This window comes from Theropithecus gelada, chromosome 7b (genome assembly GCF_003255815.1).
Source record: "Theropithecus gelada isolate Dixy chromosome 7b, Tgel_1.0, whole genome shotgun sequence".
Classification (NCBI taxonomy): Eukaryota; Metazoa; Chordata; class Mammalia; order Primates; family Cercopithecidae; genus Theropithecus; species Theropithecus gelada.
In genome coordinates, this window is record NC_037675.1 from 2,798,928 (window position 1) to 2,814,863 (window position 15,936).

The 15,936-nt window shown below is 41.2% G+C and overlaps 1 pseudogene; it reads left to right on the forward strand.

Annotated features, from left to right (window-relative positions):
• The window catches only part of LOC112629137, a 65,882-nt pseudogene extending 61,847 nt beyond the window's left edge, over positions 1-4,035 (forward strand).
• Positions 4,036-15,936: the final 11,901 nt, after the last annotated feature.

Genomic DNA, 15,936 nt, shown 5'->3' on the forward strand with positions numbered 1-15,936 from the left:
TATATATGCTTATAATTATATAACCTTGGTGAATCAACTTATGATTTATTGATGTATAACATCCTTGTCCCTTGTAATAGTTTTTGGCATAAAGCCTGTTTTGTCCAATATTAGTATAGCAACCCCGGCTCCCTTTTGGGAACTATCTGCATGGAATCTTTTTCTATCCTTTCACTTTCAGCCTATCTGTGTGTCTGAATTTAAAGTGTGTTTCTTGTAGACAGCATACAGTTGGTTCATGTTTTTAAAAACTCATTTTGTCATTCTCTGTCTTGATTGGAAAGTTTCATCTATTTACATTTAAAGTAATTACTGATAAGAAAAGACTTCTGCCACTTTGCTATTTGTTTTCTATATATCTTATAATTTTTTCCCTTGTTTTCCTTTTGTATTTTGTTGATTTTCAGTAGTGAACCATTTTGATTCCCTTTTCATTTCCTTTGTGTATAGTCGGCTGGTATTTTCTTTGTGAAGAAGACTACAGTAAAATTAAATTTTACTGTGGGGCTTACATTTCCCATCAGTATTAGTCTGCTAGGGCTGCCAAAACAAAGTACTATAGACTGGGTGATTTAAGCAACAGAAAATTTATTTTCTCACTATTCTGGAAGCTACAAGTTGGAGACCAAAATGTCAGGAGAGTTGTTTCTTTCAGCACTTTAAAATATGTCATCCTGTTGCCTCTGGAATCCATGGTATCTGATGAGAAATGGGAAGTAATCTTATTGAGGATAATTTGTACATGATGAGGTGCTTCTTGGTGCTTTCAAGGTTGTCTTTGGCTTTGAACAATTTGACTATGATGTGTTTCAGTGTGGGTCTCTTTGATTTTTATCTTACTTGAAATTTGGTGAGCCTCTTGGTTTTGCAGATTCATGTCTTTTATCAAATCCAACCCAGGGCTTCTTAATTTCTCTGTTTTTATTTTTATTTATATTTTATTTTCAGTTGAAAATCTCTAGGGGTTTCTTTGAGGTTTTGGGCCCTATTGTCAGAGGCATGTGAACCAGAGCAATTCCATCTTAAATAGGAGCTGGGCAAAATGAAGTTGAAACCTACTGGACTGCATTCCCAGATGGTTAAGGCATTTTAAGTCACAGGGTGAGACAGGAGGTCAGCACAAAATACAGGTTATAAAGACCTTGCTGATAAAACAGTTTGCAGTAAAGGAGCTGGCCAAAACCCACCAAAACCAAAATAGCAATGAGAATGACCTCTGGTTGTCCTCACTGCTATACTCCACCAGCGCCATGACAGTTTACAAATGCCATGGCAACATCAGGAAGTTACCCTATATGGTCTAAAAAGGGGAGGCATGAATAATCCACCCCTTGTTTAGCGTATCATCAAGAAATAACCATAAAAAAATGGACAACCAGCAGCCCTTGGGGCTGGTCTGTCTATAGAGTAGTCATTCTTTTATTCCTTTACTTTCTTAATAAACTTGCTTTCACTTTGCACTGTGGACTCACCCTGAATTCTTTCTTGCGTAAGATCCAAACCCTCTCTTGGGGTCTGGATTGGGACCCCTTTCCTGTAACATATTTTTCTGTCCTGTAACACTATGGTTTAAATATTTTAAGTACTGGCCGGGCGCGGTGGCTCAAGCCTGTAATCCCAGCACTTTGGGAGGCCGAGACGGGCGGATCACGAGGTCAGGAGATCGAGACCATCCTGGCTAACACAGTGAAACCCCGTCTCTACTAAAAATACAAAAAACTAGCCGGGCGAGGTGGCGGGCGCCTGTAGTCCGAGCTACTCCGGAGGCTGAGGCAGGAGAATGGCGCAAACCCGGGAGGCGGAGCTTGCAGTGAGCTGAGATCCGGCCACTGCACTCCAGCCCGGGCTACAGAGCAAGACTCCGTCTCAAAAAAAAAATAAATAAAAAATAAATAAATATTTTAAATACAAATTAAACATAATCAATACTCTTGTAGAAGAAGTTAAACACTTTTTTTCATTTCTTATGAATAATCAGAGGGTTGTAATCTGGGTTATCTCATAATATATTTGTTTTTTTCATTCTGTATGTTCATTATCGCAAACCATTTCTCATTGGAGGAAGGATGTGACTAGTTTTTCGGGGTTCTGGCTTGCAGGGTACAGTGTTTCTTTGGGTTGATGGAACCCTTGTGTGATATTGTGAAATACATATATTTGGTCTTCATTCCTGTTTCTTGACATAACTTGTAAAACACTTGGAATCTCTGGAGTTATGAGTGTCTTTTTCTATGCTAATGAGATGACTGGTAGCTGGGGCCTTTGTAGCTTCGGAATAGGGGCTGGTTATAGGAAAGACCAAGGCATGATTAGAGGGTTGAGGCTTTTAGCTCCACCCACCAACCTGCAGGGAGAGGAGAGAAGCTGAAGGTTAAGCTGACCCCCAGTGGCCAATGATTTAATCAGTCTTCCCTATGTAGAGCTCCCAAACAGCTGGATGCTCCTTATCAGGCTGAGGAAGTTCCCTTTTATTTTTATCATGAAAGCGTTAAATTTTGTCAAATGCCTTTATTCTTTCTGTTGAGATAACCATGTGGTTTTGTTCTTTATCAATGTGGTGTATTACATTGATTGATTATTGTATGCTTAGCTGATCTTGCATTCCTAAGTTCCACCTGGCTGTGATGTACAATCATTTTTACATATTGCTGCATTCAGTTTGCTACTATATTATAGAGGACTTTTATGTTCACATTAATAAGAAAGATATTGGTCGGTAGTTTTCTTGTGACATTTTTGTCTGATTTTGGTATCAGGGTAAGACTGGCCTCACAAAATGAGTTGGAAGGTGTTTCCTCCTCTTCTGTTTTTAGGGAGATGTTGAGAAGGATTGGTGTTCTTTGTTAAAATGTTTAATAAAATTCAGTGGTGAAGCCACCTGGTCCTGGGCTTTACTTTATGGGAAATTTTTATATTACTAATTCCATCTTCACTTGTTATAGGTCTATTCAAGTTTAACATTTCTTGTTGAGTCCTTTTCATTAATTTGCATCTTTCTAGGAATTTCTATGTTACCTGGGTTATCTAATATTTAGCATACAATTATTTACAGTATTCTTTTGTAATCCTTTTTATTTCTGTAAGGCTGGTAGTAATGTCCTCTCATTCATGCTTTTAGCAATTTGAGTCTTCTTTTTTATTAGTCTAGCCTCTTTTCTATTAGTCAAAAATGGGGCCTTTCAGGTGGGGTTTCAGGCTTTGGTGAAATGGGTGTGGGAGGAAATGGGAAGGGTGACTTGTGAAAATACCTAATTGCAGGGCCTATTTTGCAAAGAAGATATTCGTTAAGCCACGCTTCTCAGACATGGGTGTGCACGGGCATGAGGTGCTGTGTTTCTGGCCAGTTCCTGGAGGCACCAAAGCTGCTGGTCTGCAGACTGTTAAGTGAGGGGCTGGAGGACTTTGCTTTCTTATTCATGGGCTTCTTTCCTTTGTGACTTGAGATCATCTAAGTGGAGTAAACAAGCATGTAACTCTATATACAAGATAGTTCTTAACTTTTTAAAATTTCTTTTTATAGCAGGGTGAGACAAATTGTTCAAAAGTTTATTCAGCTTCTTCCTGAGCTTGCTGTGAACTGATGACTACTAATTCCTTTCCTCATTGTTTCTGATCCTATTCCTTGGGGGAAAGGCTTCCTTATGACATAGAAGCCCATTCTTCCACATCCAGTTATTTCTTTGAAGAAGATGGGGGAGCAAAACTGCTTCCTACTTTTCTTTGACCTTTTCCTGAGGTTCAGCTAAAATGAGGTGGGCAGACAAACCTTGGTCTTTTTCCAGGTTGGTAACTTTTGCCTCTATTTAAATTTTCATTTTTCTGCCTAAGTCCCTGAGGGACACACTAGCTGGCACACTCACCTTGTCCTTGCAAGTGGAAGACGGAATCTCTGGATGAGACTTCCCCCCAGGAGGTGGGAAGTCTGGACACTGTTGCTCTGTTCCTTTCCAGACCCACGTGGTCCTGGGGGTCCTGGACCTCCTCCAGGGCTGCCACGTGGACTCTGACAGCCCAGGGTACGTCTGTGCTGTGTGACTCTCCCCTTCTTCCTCTCCATCCTTGATTATTTCAAGGCCTATGTCGAGCCAGACACAGCACAGACCCCACGGGCCCCTACAGTCCACTTCCAGCGGGCTCTGCTCCCTGGATGTCCACAGGCCCTGACACTCATTGTGTCCAAATCCGAGTGGTTGTCTTCCCTGGAAAGTCTGATTCTGTCTCTAGCATTTCCTAGTTACGTGACTCACACTGCCTTCTCAGTCATTCTGATTTTAATTAATTAATTAATTAATTAATTTATTTATTTATTTTTTTGAGACGGAGTCTCGCTCTGTCGCCTGGGCTGGAGTATAGTGGCCGGATCTCAGCTCACTGCAAGCTCCGCCTCCCGGGTTCACGCCATTCTCCTGCCTCAGCCTCCCGAGTAGCTGGGACTACAGGCGCCCGCCACCTCGCCCGGCTAGTTTTTTGTATTATTTTTTGTAGAGAGGGGGTTTCACCGTGTTAGCCAGGATGGTCTCGATCTCCTGACCTCGTGATCCGCCCGTCTCGGCCTCCCAAAGTGCTGGGATTACAGGCTTGAGCCACCGCGCCCGGCCTTTAATTAATTTATTGATTTTGAGATAGAATCTCGCTCTATTGCCCAGGCTGGAGTGCAGTGGCGCAGTCTTGGCTCACTACAACCTCCGCCTCCTGGGTTCAAACGATTTTCCTGCCTCAGCCTCCCGAGTAGCTGGGACTACAGGCATGTGCCACCATGCCCGGCTAATTTTGGTATTTTTAGTAGAGACAGGTTTCACCATATTAGCCAGGATGGTCTCAATCTCCTGACCTTGTGATCTGACTGCCTTGGCCTCCCAAAATGTTGGGATTACAGGTGTGAGCCACCACGCGTGACCATCATTCTGATTTTAAACCTTAGAACAGGCTGCATGCAGTGGCTCATGCCTGTAATCCCAGCACTTTGGGAGGCTGAGGCGAGTGGATCACCTGAGGTCAGGAGTTCGAGATTAGCCTGACCAATATGGTGAAAACCCATCTCTATTAAAAATACAACAATTAGCCAGGTGTGGTGGTGTGTGCCTGTAATCCCAGCTACTCAGGAGGCTGAGACAGAATTGCTTGAACTCAGGAAGCAGAGGTTGCCGAGAGCTGAGATCATATCACTGCACTTCAGCCTGGGCAACAGAGCAAGACTCCACCCACCCACTCAAACAAACAAACAAAAAACCTTAGAACAAACCGCAAAAGTAATCAAATGGATTAAAGTTTGGGAAAGGCAGAAAAGCACAAGGTAGGAAATAAATCACCTATAATTCCAGCCTCCAGAGAGAACCACTGAAAATGCCTGAGGGTATTTCCTTCCACTTCTTTTACTAATCACATATTGCTTCACCTTCCATGCTTCAGAAGCAATATGTGATTAGGGAAAAAAAGTGGAAGGAAATATGTGTTCAATGTGTTTTCAGTGAATAACACAGCCTTGACGTTTGTCCACTTCAGTGATTGGTTTTTCTAAATCATTATTTTTAGTGGCTGCAAAAAGCACCCCTTTTGGAAATCATCCTGAATTTTTCTTCTTAACCATACTGAGTCTTTCTTCACCTATTGCTGGGTACTGTGGTTGTTTCCAGTTTCTCAACCTGATTCAACACTGCTGCGAGCAGCATGCATGCATCTGTGCTGTCATCCCCACCCTGCAGTGTGTCACTTGAATTACTGTTGGGCTCCAACTGATGTCGCACCTCCTTCCCCTCCCAAGCAAGCCCGAGCCTGGAGCAGATTATTTTCTTTTACAATAGGTGAAATCAGCAGGTTTTTCTTATATGAACTTTGGGTTTTATGTCATGCCTTTTCTACTCTGAGATGACAAAAATATTTTCTTCATGGTTTCTTCTCATATTTTTATGTTTAATCTTTCACTTTTAAAGCATTGGCACATTAAGAATTTATTTCTGGCCAGGCGCGGTGGCTCACTTCTGTAATCCCAGCACTTTGGGAGACTGAGGCAGGTCGATCACTTGAGACCAGGAGTTTGAGACCAGCCTGAGCAACGTGGTGAAACCCTGTCTCTATAAAATACAAAAAAATGAGCCAGGTGTGGTGGTGTGCACCTGTAATCTCAACTACTTGGGAAGCTGAGATGGGAGGATGGCTTGAGCCCCAGGTCAAGGCTGCAGTGAGCTGTGATTGTGCCACTGCACTTTAGCCTGAGCAACAGAGCAAGACCCTGTCTCAAAAAACAAATTTTACTTCCTAGACACCTACCCAGTCATCCTAACACCATTTATTGAGTAATCTATCTTTTTTTCAGTGATGTGAAATATCACTGGATATCAGTGTGTTGATCACATATTGATTTCCTGTGTGTTTTGATTTCTGTGCTCTGTTCAGTTTCACTTTTTCGTCTAAAAAAGTCAGTGCCTCACAGTTTTAATCATGGCAGCTTTATGATATATTTTCATATCTTAGGGCCAGTCTTTTCTTTTTACTCTTTGTATTAGTTCATTCTCACACCACTATAAAGAACTACACAAGACTGGGTAATTTATAAAGAAAAGAGGTTTAATTGACTCACAGTTCTGCAGGCTTAACAGGAAGCAGGAGTGGGAGGCCTCAGGAAACTTATAATCATGGTGGAAGGTGAAGGGGAAGCAAGCACATCTTACCATAGCAGAGCAGGGGAGAGAGAGTGAAGGCAGAAATGCCACACAGTTTTCCACTATCAGATCTAGTGACAACTCACTATCTCGAGAACAGCGAGGGAGAAATCCACCCCATGATCCAATCACCTCCCACCAGGCCCCTCCCCTGACACATGGGGATTACAATCCAACATGAGATTTGGGTGGGAACACAGAGCCAAACCATATCACTCTTCATTTCCAGAATTTTCTTAGCTCTCCTTCTCTGAACTGTTTCAACTCACAACACTTCTGGTGTGAGTTTCTTTCCTCACATCAACCAATTTTCCAACTTCTTTGGATACCAACTGAATGTCCCAAATTCTATTCAGTTCTGATGCTATCTGGAGTTAGTGCAGACTGTTAAGTGAAGGGTTCAGTTCTACAAGTCTGTCTCCACTTCAGGTGCCAATTGCAAGTTTGGGTCTCCCAAACTTTTTTTTTTTTTTTTTTTTTTTTTGAGACAGTCTTGCTCTGTCACCCAGGCTGGAGTGCAGTAGAGCAATCTCAGCTCACTGCAAGCTCTGCCTCCCGGGTTCAAGCGATTCTCCTGCCTCAGCCTCCTGAGTAGCTGGGATTACAGGCATGTGCCACCACACCCAGCTAATTTTTGTATTTTTAGTAGAGACGGAGTTTCACCATGTTGGCCAGGATGGTCTCAATCTCTGGACCATGTGACCTATCCGCCTCAGCCTCCCAAAGTGCTGGGATTACAGGCATGAGCCACTGCGCCTGGCTGGGTCTCCTATATTTCTGAATGACTGGTATAAAGTCAGAGGCTTCCCACAACCCCTTCCTCGGGTTTGATAATTTGCTAGAATAGCTCACAAAACTCAAGAAAACACTTTACTTACCATTACCAGTTTATTATGAAGGATACACCTCTGCAACAGTCAAATGGAAGAGATGCACAGGACAAGGCATGAGGTGGGTGTGGAGCCTCCATGCCCTCTCCAGGAACCCACCCTCTCAGTACCTTCATGTGTTTATCAGTCCAGAAGCTCTTCCAACTCTGTCGTTTAGGAGTTTTATGGAGGGCTTACCTAGGCATGATTGATTAAATACTTGGCTGCTGGTAATTAACTCAAATTTCAGCTCTTCTCTCGGTCCTGGAGGTCAGGGGTAGGGCTGAAAGTTCTACCTTCTAATCATGGCTTCATATTTCTGGCAACCAGCCTCATCCTGAAACTATCTAAGGCTCCCTCCTCATGAGGGGCTGCCTCATTAGAACAAAAGATGCTCCTGTCACCCAGGAAATTCCAAGGATTTAGGAGCTCTGTGTTAGGAACTGGGGACAAAGACCAAATATACATTTCTTACTGCATCACACCATTACATAATATATGAATTTTAGAATGACTTGACTAGATTAAATTTTTTTCTTCAATTGGGACTCATGCTAAATTCATGGAACAATTTAGATAAAAAGTGACATTTTTACAAAATTAATTCACCCCCAAAATAAGATATACCTTTACATTTATTTATACTTTTTTTTTTTTTTTTTTTTTTGAGATGGAGTCTCGCTCTGTTGCCCAGGCTGGAGTGCAGTGGCATGATCTCGACTCACTGCAAGCTCCACCTTCGGGTTCTCACTGTTCTCCTGCCTTAGCCTCCAGAGTAGCTGGGACTACAGGTGCCCGCCACCACGCCCGGCTGATTTTCTTTTTGTATTTTTAGTAGAGACAGGGTTTCACTGTGTTAGCCAGGATGGTCTCGATCTGCTGACCTCGTGATCTGCCCGCTTTGGCCTCCCAAAGTGCTGGGACTGCAGGCGTGAGCCACCGTGCCTGGCTATTTACACGTTTAAATTCCTCAGGAGCACTGTTCAAAATTCAAAAGGAACAAATGAGCATACGGGGAAAGCTTCCCCGCTGTTGTAGGAAACAGGGACTATGTTCCCTAGTCACTGTTTCCTTCCCACAGGCAATCTGTGTTACTGATTTCTTGTGTATATAACCCATGATTTTAAGCTAATTTAGCACTTAAACAAATGCTTGCCTATGTGTATCTTATTCTGCATTATGCTTATGTTTTTTTCACTTAATATAGCTTGGTAATTTTTTCATATCTATACATGAGTTTCCTCATTTTGTAAAAATGATACATGGCTTTGTGGGTTTTTAAAATACTTGATTTTGGGGGCCAGGTGCAGTGGCTCATACCTGTAATCCCAGCACTTGGAGGCCAAGGCGGGTGGATCATGAGGTCAGGAGTTCAAGACTAGCCTGACCAGCATAGTGAAACCCCATCTCTACAAAAAATACAAAAATTAGCTGGGCGTGGTGGCGGGTGCCTGTAGTCCCAGCTACTTGGGAGGCTGAGGCAGGAGAATCACTTGAACCTGGGAGGTGGAGGTTGCAGTGAGCCGAGATCACGCCATTGCACTCCAGCCTGGGTGACAGAGTGAGACTCCATCTCAAAACAAATAAACAAAACTTGATTTTTTAAAGGGCAGTTTTTAGGTTTACAACAAAATTGAGAAGAATCTTTTCAAAAATTTTTGAACTCTTTATGGGTGTCCCCCATTAGCAACTCCCCCAGCAGATTGGCACATTTGTTACAGCTGATGAACCTATACTGACACATCATTATCACCCAGAGCCCCTAGTTTACATTAGGATTCACTCTGCTGTTGTACATTCTGTGAGTGTGGACAAATGTATAATGACATTTATCTACCACTGCAGAGTATTTTCACTGCCCTAAAAATCTGCTGTGCTTTGCCTCTCTCTGTCCCCTTACCCCGTGGCAACCACTGAGCTGTTTACTGTTTCTACACTTTTGCTTTTTCCAGGCTGTCAGTAGTTGGAGTCGTACAGTATGTAGGCCTTTCAGATTGGCTTCATTCATTTAGTAATATGCATTGGAGGTTCCTCTGTGTCTCTTCATTCCTTGATAGCTCAGTTCTTTTTAGTGCTGAATAAAATTCCATTGTCTGAATGCATCACAGTTTATCCATTCACTGACTGAAGGATATCTTGGTTGTTTCCAAGCTTGGGCAATTATGAACAAGGCCATTGTAAACATTCATGTGAAGGATTTTATGTGAACATAAGATTTCAGCTCCTTTGGGTATATACCAAGGACATGATTATTGGATCATTTGGTAAGAATACATTTAGTTTTGTGAAAAACTACCAAACTGTCTTCCAATGAGGCTGTATCACTTTTGCCTTCCCACCAGCAATGAATGAGACGTCCTGTTGCTTCACATCCTCATCAGCATTTGTTGTCTGTGTTCTCGAGTCTGGCCATTCTAACAGGTGTGTAGTGGTATCTCACTGTTGTTTTAGCTTGTGCTTCCCTGATGACATATGGTGTGGTGCATCTTTTCATATCCTTATTTGCCATCTGTAGATCTTCTCTAGTGAAGTCTTTGTTAAGGTCTTTGACCCATTTTAAAATCAGATTGTTTTCTTATTGCAGAGTTTTAAGAGTTCTTTGTATATTTTGGATAATAGTTCTTTATGTGTATTTTGCAAATATTTTCTCCCAGTCTGTGGCTTTTCTTCTCATCCTCTTCACATTGTTTTACAGAACAGAAGGTTTTTAACTTTAATGGAATCCAGCTCATCAGTTATTTCCTTCACAGAGTGTGCCTTTGTTGTGGTATCTAAAAAGTTTTCAATATACCCATGCTCACCTAGGTTCTCTCTTATGCTGTCTTCTAGGAGTTTTACAGTTTTGCATTTTACATTTGGGCCTATGAGCCAATTTAAGTTAATTTGTATGAAGGTTGTAAGGTCTGTGTCTAGATTCTTTTTTTTTTTGTATGTGGATCTCCAATTCTAGCACAATTTAGTAAAAACAACAACAAAAAACAAAACTATTTTTGTTTCATTGTGTTGTTCCCTTGTCAAAGATCAGTTGACTATATTTATGTGGGGTCCATTACTTCTGGAACTCTATTTTGGTCCACTGATCTATTTATTCTTTCACCCTACCACATATTTTTGAATACTGTGGCTTTATGTCTTGAAGTCAGGTGGCATCATTCTTCCAACTTTGTTCTTCTCCCTTAGTATTCTGTTGGCTATTCTGGGTCTTTTGCCTCTCCAGTAAACTGTAAAATCAGTTTGTTAATATCCACAAAATAGCTTGCTGGGATTTTGATTGTGGTTGCATTGAATCTATAGATGAAGCTGGGAAGAAATTACATCTTGGCAATATTGAGTCTTCCTATCTATGAACATGGAATAGTTCTTCATTTATTCAGCTCTTATTTGATTTCTTTCATATAACATTTGTAGTTTCCCTTATAAAGATCATATATATATAGAGAGAGAGTTAGATTGATATATATTTCATTTTGAGGTGTGGGGGCTAACATAAATAGTATTGTGTTTTTAATTTCAAATTCTATTTATTGTTGGTATGGGAAAGTGACTTTTTTTTTTTTAACACTGTACCCTGCAACCTTGCCATAATGGCTATTCCAGGTTTTTTTATTCTTTTGGATTTTCTACATAGGTAATCATGTCATCTGTGAACATAGTTTTATTTCTTCCTTCTTATTTAGTATATCCTTTCTTTTCACTGGACTGCAGTCCAGTGTTGAAAAGGAATGGTGACAATCCTTGCGTTGCTCTTGTTGTTGGTAAGAAAGATTCTAGTTTCTCACCATTCAGTATGAAAATAACTGTGGGTTTTTCATACCTGGGATAAATCCTATCTGGTTGTCAAGTGTAATTCTTTTTACACATTGCTGGACTCTATTTGTTAATATTTTGTTGAGGATTTTTGTATCTAGGTTCATGAAAGATATTGGTCTGTTATTTCCTTGCCATGTCTTTGTCTGCTATGTGTATTAGGGTGAGTCTGGCCCCATATAATGAGTTATAAAGTATCCCTTCTGCTTTGATCTTCTGAACCAGATTGTAAAAAAGTGGTATAATTTCTTACTTATATGTCTAACAGAATTCACAAGTAAATCCATATGAGCCTGGCATTTTCTGTTTTGGAAAGTTACTAATTATTGATTTTATTTCTTTAATAGATATAGGCCTATTCAGATTGTTTCTTGTGAGTTTTGGTAGAGTGTCTTTCAAGGAATTGGTTTCTCCTTTCTTTTCTTTCTTCTCTTTCTCTCTTTTTCTTTTTTTTTTTTTTGATACTGAGTCTCACTCTGCTGCCCAGGCTGGAGTGCAGTAGCATGATCTCAGCTCACTGCAACCTCCGCCTCCCAGGTTCAAGCGATTCTCCTGCCTCAGCCTCCGAGTAGCTGGGATTGTAGGTGCCCGCCACCACACCCAGCTAACTTTTGTATTTTGAGTAGAGACAGGGTTTTACCATGTTGGCCAGGCTGGTCTTGAACTCCTGACCTCAAGTGATCTACCTGCCTCGGCCTCCCAGTGTTGGGATTACAGGCATTAGCCACCACACCTGGCCAAATTGGTCCTTTTCATCTAGGTTATCAAATTTGTGGGTGTGGAGTTTTTCATAGTATTCCTTTATCTTTTTAATGTCTATGGGATCTGTAGTGATACCCTCTCTTTTGTTTCTGATATTAATAATTTGTGTCTTCTTTTATTCTTAGTAAACCTGGCTAAAGGCTTATCAATTTTGTTGGTCTTCTCCAAGAACCAGGTTTTGGTTTCATTGACTTTATTTCCTGTTTTTAATATCATTTATTTCTGGTCTACTTTTTTACTATTTCTTCAGTTTATTTTGGATTTCATTTGCTCTTCTTTTTCCAGTTTTCTAAGGTAGAAGCTTAGATAATTAATTGTATACTGTATTCTTTTCTAATATACACATTCAATGCTATAATCTTCCCTCTAAACACTGCTTTCACTGTATCCCACAAATTTTGGCAAGCTGTGTTTAAATTTCATTTAGTTTAAAATATGAAAAATTCCTGAGGTTTCTTCTTTGGCCCATGTGTTAATTATGTGTGTTTTGTTTTTGTTTTTGTTTTTGACACAGGGTCTCACTCTGTTGCCCAGGCTGGAATACAGTGGTGCCATCATGACTCACTGCAGCCTTGACTTCCCAGGCTCAAGCGATCCTCTTACCTCAGCTCCCTGAGTAGCTGGGGCTGCAGATGCGTGCCATCATGCCTGGCGAATTTTTGTATTTTTTGCTGAGACAGGGTCCCACTATGTTTCTCAGGCTAGTCTTGAACTCCTGGTCTCAGGTGATCTTCCTGCCTCAGCCTCCCAAAGTGCTGGAATTAGAAGTGTGAGCCATAGTGCCCAGCCCTAGAAGTGTGTTCTGTAATCTCCACATCAATCTTTGTTTTCAGTCTTTTACTAATATAAGTAGGGCTGCCATAAATAATTTTGTAGACTATTATTTCCCACGTGTGCATATCTTTAGGCTAAAATCCTGGAAGTAGAATTGCCAGGTCACACTGCATGTACATTTACAATTTGGATAGATTTGGCAAATTTGTAATTAGGTTGTACTAATTATACTCATCTGCCATGTCATTTCCACACATTCTTCCCCTGCCTCACCCCCGCCACTCCCCCCACCGAGACAGAGTCTTGCTCTGTCACCCAGGCTGGAGTGCAGTGGCACGATCTTGGCTCACTGCAACCTCTGCCCCCTGGGCTTAAGCAATTCTCCTGCCTCAGCCTCTGGAGTAGCTGTGATTATAGGTGCCCATCACCACACCTGGCTAATTTTTGTATTTTTAGTACAGACAGGGTTTCACTATGTTGGACAGGCTGGTCTCAAACTCTTGACCTCATGATCTGCCTGCCTTGGCCTCCCAAAGTGCTGGGATTACAGGCTTGAGCCACTGCAACTTCTTATTAACATACTATATTATCAAGCTTTTTATTATTTACTCATCTTAAAGGTGAAAAATATCTCAAATTGGTTCTAATTTGCATTTCGATTACTATCAGTGAAGTTTAGTATAAACTTTAAGAACCTTTTTTTTTTTTTTTAACTTACAAACTTTCTGTTCATAACATTTTTAAATTTTTTCTTCCATACTGTTCATTTTCTTAAACATTTTAACAATCAGTATTATGGAAGTAAACTTTTATAAAATGAATTATAAACATTTCCCTGCTTTTGACATATTGTGATTTGTCACATAAAATATTTTGATTTTTATTGTTGATTTTTAAATTTTTTTCATATGGCTTCTGTTTTCTGTACTACTTTTTCTGCTTAAAATATGCCTGTAGTCCCAGCTACTCTAGGAGGCTGAGGTGGGAGAATTGTTTGAGCCTGGGAGGTAGAGGCTGCAGTGAGCCTGATTGAACCACTGCACTCCAGCCTGGGCAACAGAGATCTGTCTCAAAAAAAAAAAAAAAAAAAAATCCTAGCTGCCTTGGCCCTAGCTACCTTTAAAAAAAATTAATGTACTCACCACTAGACTTAATAAATGTTAACATTTTGCTGTGCCTACCTTTTATTAATTTTTTTTTTTTGAGACAGTCTCGCTCTGTCGCCAGGCTGGAGTGCAGTGGCACGATCTCGGCTCACTACAACCTCTGCCTTCCAGGTTCAAGTGATTCTCCCACCTCAGTCTCCCAAGTAAGTGGGATTACAGGCACCCACCACCACACCAAGCTAATTTTTTTTTTTGTATTTTTAGTAGAGTCGGAATTTCACCATATTGGCCAGGCTGGTCTTGAACTCCTGACCTCAGGTGACCCACCTGCCTCGGCCTCCGAAAGTACTGGGATTATAGGCATAAGCCACCATGCCCTGCCTCTGCTTTATTTCAAAAATAGAAAATATACATAGTTCCCTTTGAAGGTCTTCCCAGCACCAGACCCCTCCCCAGCCTCCAAAGGTAACTGCCATTTTCAAGTTGGAGTATATACTTCCGGTCTTGATCAGAGTCCTTAATTTTGAGACTGGAGAACTCCCCTAGCCGGCTTAAGCGAAGGGATTTATTCAGTGCAAGAGCTGAAAAAATAGACCCTTGACTGTGTTTCCTGGAAAGTCTCCTTAAAATCACGCCTCAGGCTGGGCTGCCAAAGTTACTGCTGTGGCTCCAAAGCCTTGTTGTTTCTACCACAATCAGGAAGCTGTCGTTATAGCTGCTGGGTCTAGAATGGCATTTCTGACATTCAAAATTAATGCCCCAATGTGGACCTTTGCTTTTTTCCATTTATGACTCAGTTCTAAATCAGTCTTGGACAAATGCCATCTGACAAGTGAATCTAAATTAGATATAAAAACCTGGGTGCAAGGGAGTTTGGAAGAAAGGCTTTTCACTCTCTGTGTGTACACCAGGAGGCTAGGCAGTATTGTATAAGCCAGTTCACAGTATTTGTAAACTTCCTGAATATTTGAATTTTAATGTTCCTACTATTAATTTCTACATGAGCATTAGTGTACTGGGTATTCAAAAAAATTACATAAACTATATCATAGTGCAATTTTGCCTTTTCATCCAGTATTATTAATCTTTCCCCCAGTTAACATCTGTAGCTCTGCTTCGTTCTTTTTCAGTGCTATACAGTTTACATATTAGTTATTTGTTGCTGTGCAACAAACTGCATTAAAACGTAATGGTTTAAAACATTTGTTATCTCAGTTTCTGTGTGTCAGGAATCCAGGTGTAGCTCAGCTGGGCCCTCTGGCTCAGATTCTCTTGTAAGGCTGTAATCAAGGTGTCTCCTGGGAGAGTGGTCTCATCTAAAGACTTGACTAGGGCAGGATCTACTTCCAGCTCACTCACGTGGTTGCTGGGAGGATTCAGTTCCTTCCTGGTTGTGAGCTGCAGGCTATCATTAGTTCCTTGCCATGTATGTCTCACAAGGCAGCTCACAATGTGGCAGCTTGCTTCATCAGAGTAAGCAAACAAGAACATGATGTCACCATCTGGTCATGGGTAGAACAGTTTCCCCCTGAAACCTCAAAATGTGACTCCATGTGGAAATAGGGTTCTTCCAGACGTAATCGGTTAAGGATTTTGAAGTGAAACCAGCCTGGATTTAGCATAGACCCTAAATCCAAGGACCAGTGTTTTTATAAGTAGAAGGGAAGACACAGGTCCCATAGAAGGCAATGTGAAGATGGAGGCAGAGATTGGGACGATGCATCTGCTAGCCAAGGAACATCAAGGATTGTCAGCAGCACAGGATGATTCCTCTCTCTGGGCCCACAGAAGGAACCAACCCTGTTGACACCTTGACTCCAGCCTTACAGTCCCAGGAAACATGAGACAATAAATTTACATTGATTTGAGCTACCGAGTTTGGTTTATATCTTTTGTCATATGCTACCTTTTTTTTTTTTTGAGACGGAGTCTTGCTCCGTCATCCAGGCTGGAGTGCAG